The 13,519-nt window shown below is 43.7% G+C and overlaps 1 protein-coding gene across 1 annotated transcript in view; it reads right to left on the bottom strand.

Moving 5' to 3' along the window:
* LOC139273012 (neuroblast differentiation-associated protein AHNAK) overlaps positions 1-13,049 on the bottom strand; it is a 57,539-nt gene extending 44,490 nt beyond the window's left edge. The window contains exon 1 of the mRNA XM_070889266.1: positions 12,957-13,049. The gene's annotated coding sequence lies outside the window, so the exon portion shown is untranslated. The remainder of the gene's footprint in view (positions 1-12,956) is intronic.
* Positions 13,050-13,519: the final 470 nt, after the last annotated feature.

The following is a 13,519-nucleotide window of genomic DNA, read 5'->3' as shown; positions in this document are numbered from 1 at the left end:
GAGACAACCTGAACGCACCTTCCAGACTCCAGTGGCAGGACTCCGGAGGAAGAAAATCGGACCCAGAGGCGACTTGCCAGCTTCGGTAGCGGAACCTGGGGAGAAGAGGATCACAGCAGTCGACATCGTGGATGGAAGAAAGGTGGCGCCCAAACCACGAGGTGAGGCGCTTAAGAAAAAGATGGCGGCGGCCAGACCACGAGGTGCAGCGCTGATGCAGCAACACGTGGCACCCAGCAAAGAGGAGGATTGGGGTAAAGATAGCAAGGCTCTCTTAAAGGAGGCCAGCAACCCACCACACTTAAAAGGGACAGTTCCACACTCTCAATCAATGTAACGGCAACTGTGTTAGATCTAAAAATGTGTAATTGATGATCAGAATTGTGTACATGCAATAAGCAAGGAAAAATTGCACGATTGCGATCGGAGCTACAGGTTATTTACAATAAGTAATGAAAAGTTGTGCGATGTAGGATTTCAACTGCATACAGTCAATGCAGCGGGCAAACACCCATCATGAGCACACAGGTCCAGCGAGCTAGCCTGCATCCCTGGGACCAGAGTGATGCACCACGGAGTGTGGCCACAAGCAGCTAACATATACAAGCTGCAGAGCAAGCGATCTCAGGAGGGCAATGGCAACAGTATCGATACCCTGCCCCTGATCGGCTCCATCTGCCACGAGCCTGAAAGAGCAAACTGCGCTAAGGCGCAGCCCCCAGTCCGTATCGCCACCAAGGCTACATCCGGGAACGAAGGGTCACCCGCAACGGCTCAAATGCAACTAGGACCAGCCAGGATCCCAAACCAAATAACGCTCAGGCAAGCGAGTCAACAGTTCCCTGTGCACTGCTAGACGACTGCTCCCCAGGGAGCAGCAGCGGCCCGGGGCGCAAGGAGAGGGCAGGGAGGTCACAGGCATCTATGAACCTGCCCAACGTTAGAAGCAACGACAAAAGCCCTGAGAGCAGGCAACTTGAGCCAACCGGGGTCCCACTGCCAGCACTGGGCACCGCGCCACCACCAGACTACATGGACACCATCCAGCAGTTCTGGCACTAGTTTGTCCTCATGCACCGGTGCTGACCCCAGCACTGATTCCAAGTACATTCCAAGTATGTACCTCACCACATTCAAATGTACTTACCTCACCACGGTACCACGAATGCAATACTGTAAATGCTATTTTTTGGGGACTTGAATGTATATGAAGGTAATGAGCCAACGGCACAATCTTTATGTGGGGGGGGGGGGGCGGGGACGGTTAAGAGAATGGAGTGGTCATGGACGCACAAACAGAAACCAAGAGCAAGGCTACTGCCAACAAAACACCACCTTCTTACCCAAGATGGAAACGACCTCCAAAGGTCAACCAGATTGTGCTCTGGGCTTAGCTCTGTCGATACAAAGGCAATTTGTTCTAAAGACTTGGGGGAGAGTGATGTGTATCCTACATGGTTACTGCTTGTACTATTACAAGGTGTGCCACCAGAGGGCACTGAAGTGAGAGGCTCGTAGGTTACCTGTACAGGTGTACCAGGCCTAGTATAAAAGGCAGGCCACCTGGAGTTATCAATAAAGGACTATGGTCACTATAGTTCAAGTACAACACATTGCCTCGTGGAGTCATTATCAGAGCATCTAAAGACATAACAGAAGTGTAATAGGGAGCGGGCGGGGAAGTAGAGCTGAGCCCAAGATCAGATCAGCCATGATCTTATTAAATGGCGGAGCAGGCTCAAGGGGCCAAATGGCCTACACCTGCTCCTATTTCTTATGTTCTTATGATACTGGATTCAGTGGGAGGGCACCTCCCTTGCATGGGACAGGCAGGTGCAGTTGCCACTTTGGGTGTTTCTTTCATGCCCATCTGCCCCAGGAAAGCGGAAATTGACCCAGCTGGCAATGTCCCAATAGGCTCTTGAGCAAGTGGACCAATCCAAGACTCATTTTCTATTTAATTGTTATCTTCGAGGGTCTAGACCACTTACTAGGCAGTTGTGCCCACATGCAACCTTGTGGAGGCTGCTAAGGGATGTGTCGACCGAGATTACTACAGTGGGTCTCAGCTGAAGCTTAGGAGTGGGATCTCCAGATTAGGGAGTCCTTGTCCTTCACGCTGCCCCTGGCCTGTCACTTGCCTGGGAAGGGCAGATGGATGTCCCACCCCTTGGAATGTATCCTGGCATTCTATCAGCTTTTTAAAAACTGATTCAATATGCCAGCCTTTAATACAGGCATCAAACAAAAGGATAAAAGCTAGCAAGCTGATTTAAAGCACAGTGCAGTAAAAGGTAAAAACATGCTATCTAATAATAATAGGCATTATAAAGTAAAACTGTGGTGTGCAGAATCTCTCTTAGCTTACACTGTGCTTGCGCTGTGCAAAAGATTTTGTTGCTGTTGTGGTCCAGTCACGGTTAATCAAGTTTTACTCAATCCTATTCTTTAGGTGCAGATAAGGTTTCTGGCCCATTGAAATAGTCATTCACTTCAAATGAACCATCATTTACTGAAACGTAATACATAGAATACATAGTATTCCCGTTTGCCAGTCAGTAAAATAATTCCTGATGCTATTTCTGAACTGATCACAAGCTACACATGCAAGAGTCAACTGTCCATCACTGTTAACTATGCCAACTCCCACTGATGATAAAATGAGAATAAAGAACTGAACCAGTAAAAAAAAAGTTTTTTTATAAATTGACCTATTTAGAATAACATACCTTGCATTGTGGCTTAATGCAGTCGCAGTCTTGGGCTGAAGAAGCTGTTGATGTATAGACTTATATATTATTAACTTTCATGTCTTCCCTTCCATGTGTTACACCTTGTATACAGACTGTGCACGATCCTCTATGTAACGCGCCACAACCTGTATGCCAAAGTGACAGATATGGAAGTGCTGCGCAGGTGCCGATACAGGGAGAACTAAACAGCGTGGGGTATATTTTCTGACCAGCACTGTTTTGGTAATGTGCTTGTAACAAGTTCCTGTCTGCTCTACTTTAAAGTAACAGGGCTAATGCCTGAATGGCAATACCTGTAGTACAGACAGAAATTTGGAGTGAGACGTTCAATTTTTGTATCAAAACAATGCCAATTGGAAAATATACTCCCAATATATATATGTGAGTAAGTACTGGATGAGCAGAAATTTTCTCCAATTAAATATTGGGAAGACCGAAGCCATGGTTTTCGGTTCTGCCACAAACTCAGTTCCCAATCCAGACTCCATCCCTCTCCCTAACATCTGTCTGAGGCTGAACCAGACTGTTCGAAACCTTGGTGTCATAACTAAGACCGTCTATTTCCACCTCTGTAACATTGCCCATCTCCAACCCTGCCTCAGTTCACCTGCTGCTAAAACCCTCATCCATGCCTTTGTTATCTCTAGACTTGACTATTCCAACGCACTCCAGGTTGGCCTCCCGCGCTCTACCCTACGTAAACTTGAGCTCATCCAAAACTCAGCTCTCCATGTGTTAACGCACACCAAGTCCCGCTCACCCATCACACCCTGTGCTCGCTGATCTACATTAGCTCCCAGTTAAGCAACGCCTCGATTTTAAAATTTTCATCCTTGTTTTCAAATCCCTTGCCCCTTCCCATCTCTGTAATCTCCTCCAACCCACCGATTTATCTGTGCTCCTCTAATTCTGGCCTCTTGAGCATCCCTGATTATAATCGCTCAATCATTGATGGCCGTGCTTTCTGTTGCCTAGGCCCCAAGCTCTGGAATTACCTCCCGAAACCTCTCCTCCTCTTTCCTCCTTTAAGACGCTCATTAAAACCTACCACTTTGACCAAGCTTTTGGTCATCTGCCCTAATTTCTCCTTATGTGATTCGGTGTCAAAGTTCTGTTTTATAATGTTCCTGTGAAGCGCCTTAGGATGTTTTACTATGTTAAAGACGCTATATAAATACAAGTTGTTGTTGTTGATTGCTTTTTATCTAATATTGGCAAACCTCCCATGGCATTGCTCATGGTAAATTGAGTGATACATTGTTTTATAATGACAGAGGTATTATACCATGGAACACATGATGTATTATTCTGTTGCTAGCTTGGAGATGGCTAGTTCTATTGAGGCCTCAAAGTCTAATTGCTGTAAATTCTGAGGTCTGTTCGAGATTGATTGTTTTCAGTAGAGAAGTTTACAGATTGGCAGGTGCTTATAAATTTCTGTCATCAGGTCAGAAGAAACCAGATTGTATTTCTATTTTTTTTACATTTGACATTTTGAATTGAGCCATCTGAAGTGAATGTTTGGCGTGACAGATACATGCGAGATGCAAGACTTTTATACATTTATTACTGAATCTCCACAGTATTAAGTGGATCCCCTGCTTGATAATGACAAGAATGTTATACAGGACACCATGTAAAATGAGTTCATATTGTTGTGTTGGTGGAGAGCCTGTCTGTACATTCCATCAGGTCGCTTGCGTTCCTTTGTATCAAATGCGATAGTGTGTGATGTCTGCAGTGTGAGAGACATTTGAAGTGTGACAACAATAAATTGCATTTATATAGTGCCTTTAACGTTGTAAAACATTCCAAGGCGCTTCACAGGAGGGTTATAAAACAAAATTTGACACTGAGCCACATCAGGAGATATTAGGACAGATGACCAAAAGCTTGGTCAAAGAAGTAGGTCTTTAAAGGAGCATCTTAAAAGGAGGAGAGAGAGGTAGAGAGCCAGATAGGTTTAGGGAGGGAATTCCATAACTTAGAGTTTAGGCAACTGAAGGCATGGGACACAACAGAAATCGGGGATGCACAAGAGGCCAGAATTGGAAGGGTGCAGAGATCGCGAAGGATTGTAGTGCTGGAAAAAGTTGCAGAGATAGGGAAAGGCCAGACCATGGAGGGATTGAACACAAGGATGAGAATTTTAAAATCTAGGCATTGGCAGACCTGGAGCCAATGTAGATTAGTGAGCCCAGGCGTGGTGGGTGAACAAGACTTGGTGTGAGTTAGGATAAGAGCAGCAGGGTTTTAGATGAACTCAAGTTAATGGAAGTCGGGTAGCCGGCCAGGAGAGCAGAGGTAATAAAGGCATGGATGAGGATTTCAGCAGCAGATGAGCTGAGGCAGGAGCAGAGTCAGGTGATGGTACAGAGGTGGGGAAATAGGCGGCCTTGGTAATGGAGAGGATATGGGGTCGGAAGCTCAGCTCAGTGTCAAAAGGATGGCACATAGAAACATAGAAAATAGGTGCAGAGTAGGCCATTCAGCCCTTCGAGCCTGCACCACCATTCAATAAGATCATGGCTGATCATTCCTTCAGTACCCCTTTCCTGCTTTCTCTCCATACTCCTTTAGCTGTAAGGGCCATATCTAACTCCCTCTTGAATATATCCAATGAACTGGCATCAACAACTCTCTGCGGCAGGGAATTCCACAGGTTAACAACTCTCTGAGTGATGAAGTTTCTGCTCGTCTCAGTCCTAAATGGTCTGCCCCTTATCCTAAGACTGTGTCCTCTGGTTCTGGACTTCCCCAACATCGGGAACATTCTTCCTGCATCTAACCTGTCCAGTCCCGTCAGAATCTTATGTTTCTATGAGATCCCCTCTCATCCTTCTAAACTCCAGTGTATAAAGGTCCAGTTGATCCAGTCTCTCCTCATATGTCAGTCCAGCCATCCCTGGAATCAATCTGATGAACCTTCGCTGCACTCCCTCAATAGCAAGAACGTCCTTCCTCAGATTAGGAGACCAAAACTGAACACAATATTCCAGGTGGGACCTCACCAAGGCCCTGTACAACTGCAGTAAGACTTCCCTGCTCTTATACTCAAATCCCCTTGCTATGAAGGCCAACATACCATTTGCCTTCTTCACCACCTGCTGTACCTGCATGCCAACTTTCAAGCACTGATGAACCATGACACCCAGGTCTCGCTGCACCTCCCCCTTTCCTAATCTGCCGCCATTCAGATAATATTCTGACTTCATGTTTTTGCCCCCAAAGTGGATAACCTCACATTTATCCACATTATACTGCATCTGCCATGTATTTGCCCACTCGCCTAACCTGTCCAAGTCACCCTGCAGCCTCTTAGCATCCTCCTCACAGCTCACACCACCACCCAGTTTAGTGTCATCTGCAAACTTGGAGATATTACCCTCAATTCCATCATCTAAATCATTAATATATATTGTAAAGAGCTGGGGTCCCAGCACTGAGCCCTGCGGCACTCCATTAGTCACTGCCTGCCATTCTGAAAAGGACCCGTTTATCCCGACTCTCTACTTCCTGTCTGCTAGCCAGTTCTCTATCCATGTCAGTACATTACCCCCAATACCATGTGCTTTGATTTTGCACACCAATCTCTTGTGTGGGACCTTGTCAAAAGCCTTTTGAAATTCCAAATACACCACATCCACTGGTTCTCCCTTGTCCACTCTACGAGTTACATCCTCAAAAAATTCCAGAAGATTTGTCAAGCATGATTTCCCTTTCATAAATCCTGTCACTGCTTTCCAAATGCGCTGCTATTTCATCCTTAATGATTGATTCCAACATTTTCCCCACCACTGATGTCAGGCTAACCAGTCTATAATTACCCGTTTTCTCTCTCCCTCCTTTTTTAAAAAGTGGTGTTACATTAGCAATCCCCCAGTCCACAGGAACTGATCTAGAGTCGATAGACTATTGGAAAATGATCACCAATGCATCCACTATTTCTAGGGCCACTTCCTTAAGTACGTTGGGATGTAGACTATCAGGCCCTGGGGATTTATCGGCCTTCAATCCCATCAATTTCCCTAACACAATTTCCCACCTAATAAGGATATCCTTCAGTTCCTCCTTCTCACTAGACCCTCGGACCCCTAGTACATCCAGAAGGCACGGTTTTGAATGGTATGGTGATGCATGCCTAAAGTTTTTACAATGTTGCCAGTGGACGGGAAGTCTGGGGAAAATACCTGCTTCATAACTGCATCCTCCCACCCTGACCCTGCATTATACTCTAAATACAGATTGGTTGACCGCTTTGCAGATCACCTCCGTTCAGTCCGTATGCATGGCCCCGAGCTTCCAGTCGCATGTCACTTTAATTTTCCACTCCACTCCCACTCTGATCTCTCCATCTTCGGCCTCTTAGACTGTTTCAACGAAACTCAACGCAAGCTCGAACAACAACACCTCATCTTTCGTTTAGGCACTTTACAGCCTTCTGGATTCAACATCGAGTTCCACTATTTCAAACCGTAACACCTGACCCTATTTTTTTCTCTCTCTATCCCTTGGCAATTTGTTCATGATTCTGCTATTTACGCTAGACTCATCTTTTGTTTCTTAACTTGTCCCATTGCCATCTCCTTTTGCCTTGCACCATCGTCCCTTTTGTCTCTTAATCTCTTCTGGTTACACCTTACCACTGACCTTTCCTTTTGTTGTTTCCTCCCCTCTCCCTTTCCCTGCCCCTACACTTACTTAAAATCTAATACATCTGCTAACCTTTTCCAGTTCTAATGGTTATTGACCTGAAACGTTAACTCTGTTTCTCTCTTCACAGGTGCTGAGTATTTCCAGCATTTTCTGTTTTTATTTCTGCATTATACTCGCCCACCCAAAACACTCAGTGCTAATTAATACAAATTTCAATCATGCTAAATGTTGCCTCCTGGCAAGTGGATTGAGACTGCCCAAAATCATTTTGCTCTGGATTCTTAACAACTATCAGGGAAAGCAGACTTTTGTGCCATCAACTGGGCCTTGATGCACTGCTCAGAGTTTGAACAGCCATGTCACTAATGTTCCCGCTAATATTTTTTCAGGTGCGCGGACCCTGTAATGGGCTGCGTGGCCGTGCAGATTAACGGGAACATTGCATGTACTCTGTACTTCTCACTTCCTAAAAAAAACTTTATAACAGTGACAGAAAACAACTGTTTTCATCATTTTCTAATTTGAAAACTGCATTCAGTTGTCATAGAGTTAAGTAGGGTGCATAAGAAAATAAATGGCTTTTGCTGGTTGATTACTTGATGCAAACAAGCTAGTTTGCATTCCAAAGTACCTGAGTAACATAGCACGGCATAGCTCTATTTTGTTTCTGTTGCTGTTGCTTATTTGAGAAGCATCTTAGGACATTTCTTTATATTAAGGGTGCTGTATAAATGCAAGATGTTGGTGTAAATGTTAATGGAAACGTAAAATAAGTATATTGAACTTTTCTTCCATTATTAGCACAAGATTCTGTTTTGCTCAAGTCAAACCTTCTGAGTCAGAGGTAAAAGTTCGACCACTGAGCTAAGCTTGGCTATCACTGCTGCACTGCAATATGGCCTGAAAATTGTGGTAGGAGACTTGCCACCTGCGTACACCTCCGAATAGAAAAAATTACGAACTTACCCGGTGTCTCCAGAGCTTCGTACTCTTGCAGTCCTGGGCCTACAGGGGTGCGCACCTGTATAAAGGCCCATGCACCCCAGGGGTGCATGCGGTTCGCAAGCATTCCTGGATCACGTGGACCAGGCCAACCAACCTAAAAAGGGAGATTCCTATGATGCTTATGGGGATTCCATTACGGATGGAATCCCAATAAGCATAATAGAAATCCCTAAATAAATAACATTTCACACCACTTAAATAAAAATAAATGATCACAGGTTAAAAATTAATCACAAGACCCTTTAGTTAAGCATTTAAAATAAAATTTTAATTTTTTGAAAAATATATTTAAATATTTTAAAACGGGCCAAAATTTATCCAAGCTAATTTTAAATGTATTTGTATGTTTAAATCATTTATTTTAACACTTAACGCTGGTAAAAGAAGGTCTGAAGCCTGAAAAGAAGGGTTTTGTGGACATTCACTGGGCAGTAGTTGCGCAAATAGCCCAACTCTGCGGCAGCGAAAGTGAATTTACAGCGGGTGCAATGGATCTGTCCAACAAAGCTTGATGCATCGGAAATTCTGGGTTTTCACACATGTGGGGCCTTTCTGAAGGCTTCCGACATGTGCCTACACTGTCGGAAGCACCGTAACATCTGGCCCAATGCATCGCAAGAAGCTAGCATCTTGCACTCAAGCTAGGTTCCAATTAACTTAACCATGCTGAGATTCAGCTTTGGCATGTTTAGTAAAACCACAAGAGAGATCATTAAGGCAAGAAGCACCACAGGGCCTGACACACTCAAATGCTTGGCTCCCAATCTGAAGGTCTCAGGTTTGTAAATTATTTGCAGCATTGCCTCTTGCTTAGATTCAGTTTAGTGGAGTTGGACCAGCATTCAACCAACCACTAGATGTTGAGGTCACTGAGAAGACATTCCATGTTGAGGTGGGGATAGAGGGTGGAGAGCAGGAAACATCATTTAATTGACTTGCAACTCCCAAATTATTATATCAACTACCTGTTGATATAGCAATTATCTTTCCAAAGTGTTTTCATAAGTTGCTCCAGCAACTAGCAATTATACTGTAAAATAAATAGAATAGTTCAGGGTATCACTCATGATTTGGAAAAACAAACAAGTTTTTAAAAAGTGTAATTAAAAAACCGTAACTATTTCACCAGCTTATGGAGTCTCTAAATAGAACACAAGAACATAAGAAATAACAGCAGGAATAGGCCATACGGCCCCTCGAGCCTGCTCCGCCATTTAATAAGATCATGGTTGATCTGATCATGGACTCAGGTCCACTTCCCTGCCCGGTCCCCATAACCCCTTACCTGTTAAGAAACTGTCTATCTCTGTTAAATGGCTTTAACCTGTAACTTATTCGCCATACAGTTGAAAAATTGTCTGCAGTAGTTCATACATGCAGCAATTAAACAAAATCTTGTGCCTTGAAAACAAACAGAACCATTTAAGCATTTATATTATTACATTACATTACACCTCATTGGGCAACCCTCTCATCCCAGGGATCAATCTAGTGAACCTTCGTTTCACTGCCTCTTAGGCATTTATGTCCTTTCTCATAAGGAGAGCAAAACTGTGCACAGTACTCTCACCACAGCCCTGTACAATTGTAGCAAGACTTCCTTACTCTTGTACTCCAAGCCCATTTCAATAAAGGCCAACATGCCACTGGCTTTCCTTAATGCTTCATGTACCCACACCTTCCCTCCATCACTAGAAACACCAATGCACCCACTTGGACAGGTTAGGTGAGTGGGCAAACGCATGGCAGATGCAGTATAATGTGGACAAATGTGAGGTTATCCACTTTGGTGGCAAAAACACAAAGGCAGAATATTATCTGAATGGCGGCAGATTAGGAAAAGGGGAGGTGCAACAAGACCTGGGTGTCAGGGTACATCAGTTATTGAAAGCAGGTACAGCAGGCGGTGAAGGCGGCAAATGGTATGTTGGCCTTCATAGCTAGCGGATTTGAGTATAGGAGCAGGGAAGTCTTAGTGCAGTTGTACAGGGCCTTGGTGAGGTCTCACCTGGAATATTGTGTTCAGTTTTGGTCTCCTAATCTAAGGAAGGACGTTCTTGCTATTGAGGGAGCACAGCGAAGGTTCACCAGACTGATTCCTGGGATGGCAGGACTGACATATGAGGAGAGACTGGATCGACTGGGCCTGTATTCACTGGAGTTTAGAAGGATGAGAGGGAATCTCATAGAAACATATAAAATTCTGACAGGACTGGACAGGTTAGATACAGGAAGAATGTTCCCGATGTTGGGGAAGCCCAGAACCAGGGGACATAGTCTAAGGATGAGGGGTAAGCCATTTAGGACGGAGATGAGGAGAAACTTCTTCACTCAGAGAGTTGTTAACCTGTGGAATTCTCTACCGCAGAGAGTTTTTGATGCCAGTTCATTGGATATATTCGAGAGTTAGATATGGCCCTTACGGCTAAAGGGATCAAGGGTTATGGAGAGAAAGCAGGAAAGGGGTACTGAGGGAATGATCAGCCATGATCTTATTGAATGGTGGTGCAGGCTTGAAGGGCCGAATGATCTACTCCTGCACCTATTTTCTATGTTTCTATCTGAACATTGTCAGCACGTCCTACAAAAACAAAATAGGGGCTTCAGTTAAAAGGTCTTAAGTTATTATTAGTCAATTATTAAGGCCGTCGGGCTGCAAAGTGCCTGATTAAAAGATATGGTGCTGTTCCCTAAGCAAGAGAGAAATCCATTTAATTATCAAACCCGTTCCTTCTGCAAACCATGCAGATCTGTCCTATAATGAACTCTACCTCATTTACTTAATTATCTGGGACAAAATGCCACAAATTCCCTGCAAGAAAGTTCTGCAATATTCTACAGTACCTACTCATTCAGTTCCAGTTTTTAAACTTGTCCTTTTGCTTGCCATTGATGAGTTTTTTGGGTTCTAGCAGCATAGAAGCCTTTATATTCCACACAGTATTTGATTGTCCCTCTCAGTAATTCTCCCCTTCAATCCCATTCCTAACCAACTATTTAACCAGGAGTTAATTGACAAACTATTGTCTGATTTTCTTGGCAATCTGTGAATTACTCAGAATGACTTCTAGCCACTCTCATATATGTCCTCCAATGTAGAGCAGAGGGTAGTGGGCAAACAAAACCGTTAAATAATAAATAGGCAAAAAGAAAGTCCTAGGTTCAATCCCAGATCTGCGCTGATAGGGCAGATTGTGCATTCAGCATTTGAGATGCTACATTTGCCTCAAATGCCAGTGTGTTAGGGAGGGGGAAAATCTCTGCCAGGGTTCCTGCTCTTGGTTGCTATCTAGTGAAACCCAACCCCCTCACCTCCCCCACACCGCTGCTGAAAGTGCATGTGGGTGGTCCTTCTGTGAGGGTATGATCAGGTTCTGCTATGATGTCCCTCTTGGTCGGGTTAACAGTCAATACTCACCGTCAAAGCTTACACATGAAAATAATGGGCACTTGAGCAAGGTACCTGAGGGTGACCATACCTACGCAAGGAATCATTCTGGGGGACAGTGAACATCCTCTGGTCACTATGTTAATGACATCATAAATATAATGCCACTGCTTCCGTAGTTCACAATTTTCTAGCAAAGTCGTAAATGTAGTCTTTTACGATATTGCTGTGCATAGTCAACATGTTTATAATGTCACCAACACAGTGACAAGAGGAAATTATACCATCCAGCAAAGGCGCAAAGGAGAGCAAATTGGCAGAGAATACTGACAAGAAGCGGCGAGTAACGAAAAACAAAAACATGATTTACTTAAGTCCTGATATTGAGTCATTTGTAATACTTGCTGCTTAATGTTTCTGATTTACAATAACTTATATTTCTTGAGAGCCGTTTACATATAAACACCTTTTATACCAGCACAAAACACTACAGTTTCATTCTTTTTTGCACTGCCAAATTTTAATCTGAGAGCTATAAGGTTACACAGATCCAAACAGTGTAAAGAAATTCTGTTTCTTCCCTCAAAAACATTCTGCAGAAATAATCTTGCCACCTGTTAGTTTTACAATGTAGTTTTACTATATTTTTTTCCTGAACTTCTTACCCATGAGCGGTTACAAAAGCTGTGCATTGTGCAGGTCTCTCCTGAGTTAGTGCGAGACGATAAATCATTCCCTATCTCACAAAACTATTTCTACAATCTTTGATATTTGGTGTTGATTTCTGTCTAAATGACTGACAAATAACTGATTTCCATTCAGGCGTAAAACACACACAGGTCACTGTAGTGCTTCCCCATATTAAATCCCCACCTCTGCCTCGCCAAAGGAATCAAACAGATCGGCCTGATCGCAGATATATGAGCAGTACACAGATGCCAAAGTATTCAACAATCCAAGTATGTAGCCTGATGCTGAGCCCAAATCAGGACTGGACTTGTGTAAATTAAAATAAAAACTAGTTTTCTTTGAACTTACTTTAAAAATATTTTACTTGCCACATTATCACAATTTTCTTTTGGAGTCACCTATTGATGTGGAATCAATATTGACCCAAAGCACAAGGTTCCATTATGCACAAGCTAGTATCCTACCTGCAGTGACTGCGCCAGGAGCTCGCTACAGAAGCACGGTGTTGCCTCTCTGTGCTGCAGGTGCACTAGAGCAGTAATGCTCTCTACCTCCTGCCTTTGCTGTCTCTATCAACTCCGAAAGTCATCGGACAGGTTTATCAAGGGTGGGTGTGTTCTAAAATCCCCTCTGGGAGGGGCCTGGATCCAAATACATACAGACACAGGTTTAGTCAGTGACTAGTTCAACGTAAGGTATGCAGCTTCTGAAAACAGAGCAGTAAGTTGGTCTATCCCCACCCGACCGGCTGTATTCTTCTTTCACATAAACATCCATTTTGCTTGAGGAAAGCTTCAAAGAACTCTGGACTAACACTATCTGAGAGTTTACTTCACAAATCATTTTATTTGGAAATTTCAGGCAAAATTGTTCATCAAATACAAATACAAATACACAAATCACTAAAAGTAGCGACATAGGTTACCCAAGCCATAAAAAAGCAAACCAAGCACTAGGATTTATTTCTAGAGGGATAGAATTGAAAGGTAGGGAAGTTATGCTTAGCCTGCATCGAACCTTGGTTAGA

This window comes from Pristiophorus japonicus, chromosome 9 (genome assembly GCF_044704955.1).
Source record: "Pristiophorus japonicus isolate sPriJap1 chromosome 9, sPriJap1.hap1, whole genome shotgun sequence".
Classification (NCBI taxonomy): domain Eukaryota; kingdom Metazoa; phylum Chordata; class Chondrichthyes; family Pristiophoridae; genus Pristiophorus; species Pristiophorus japonicus.
The sequence above is the reverse complement of the archived record's forward strand: the minus strand, read 5'-3'. Positions and strand labels throughout refer to the sequence as shown.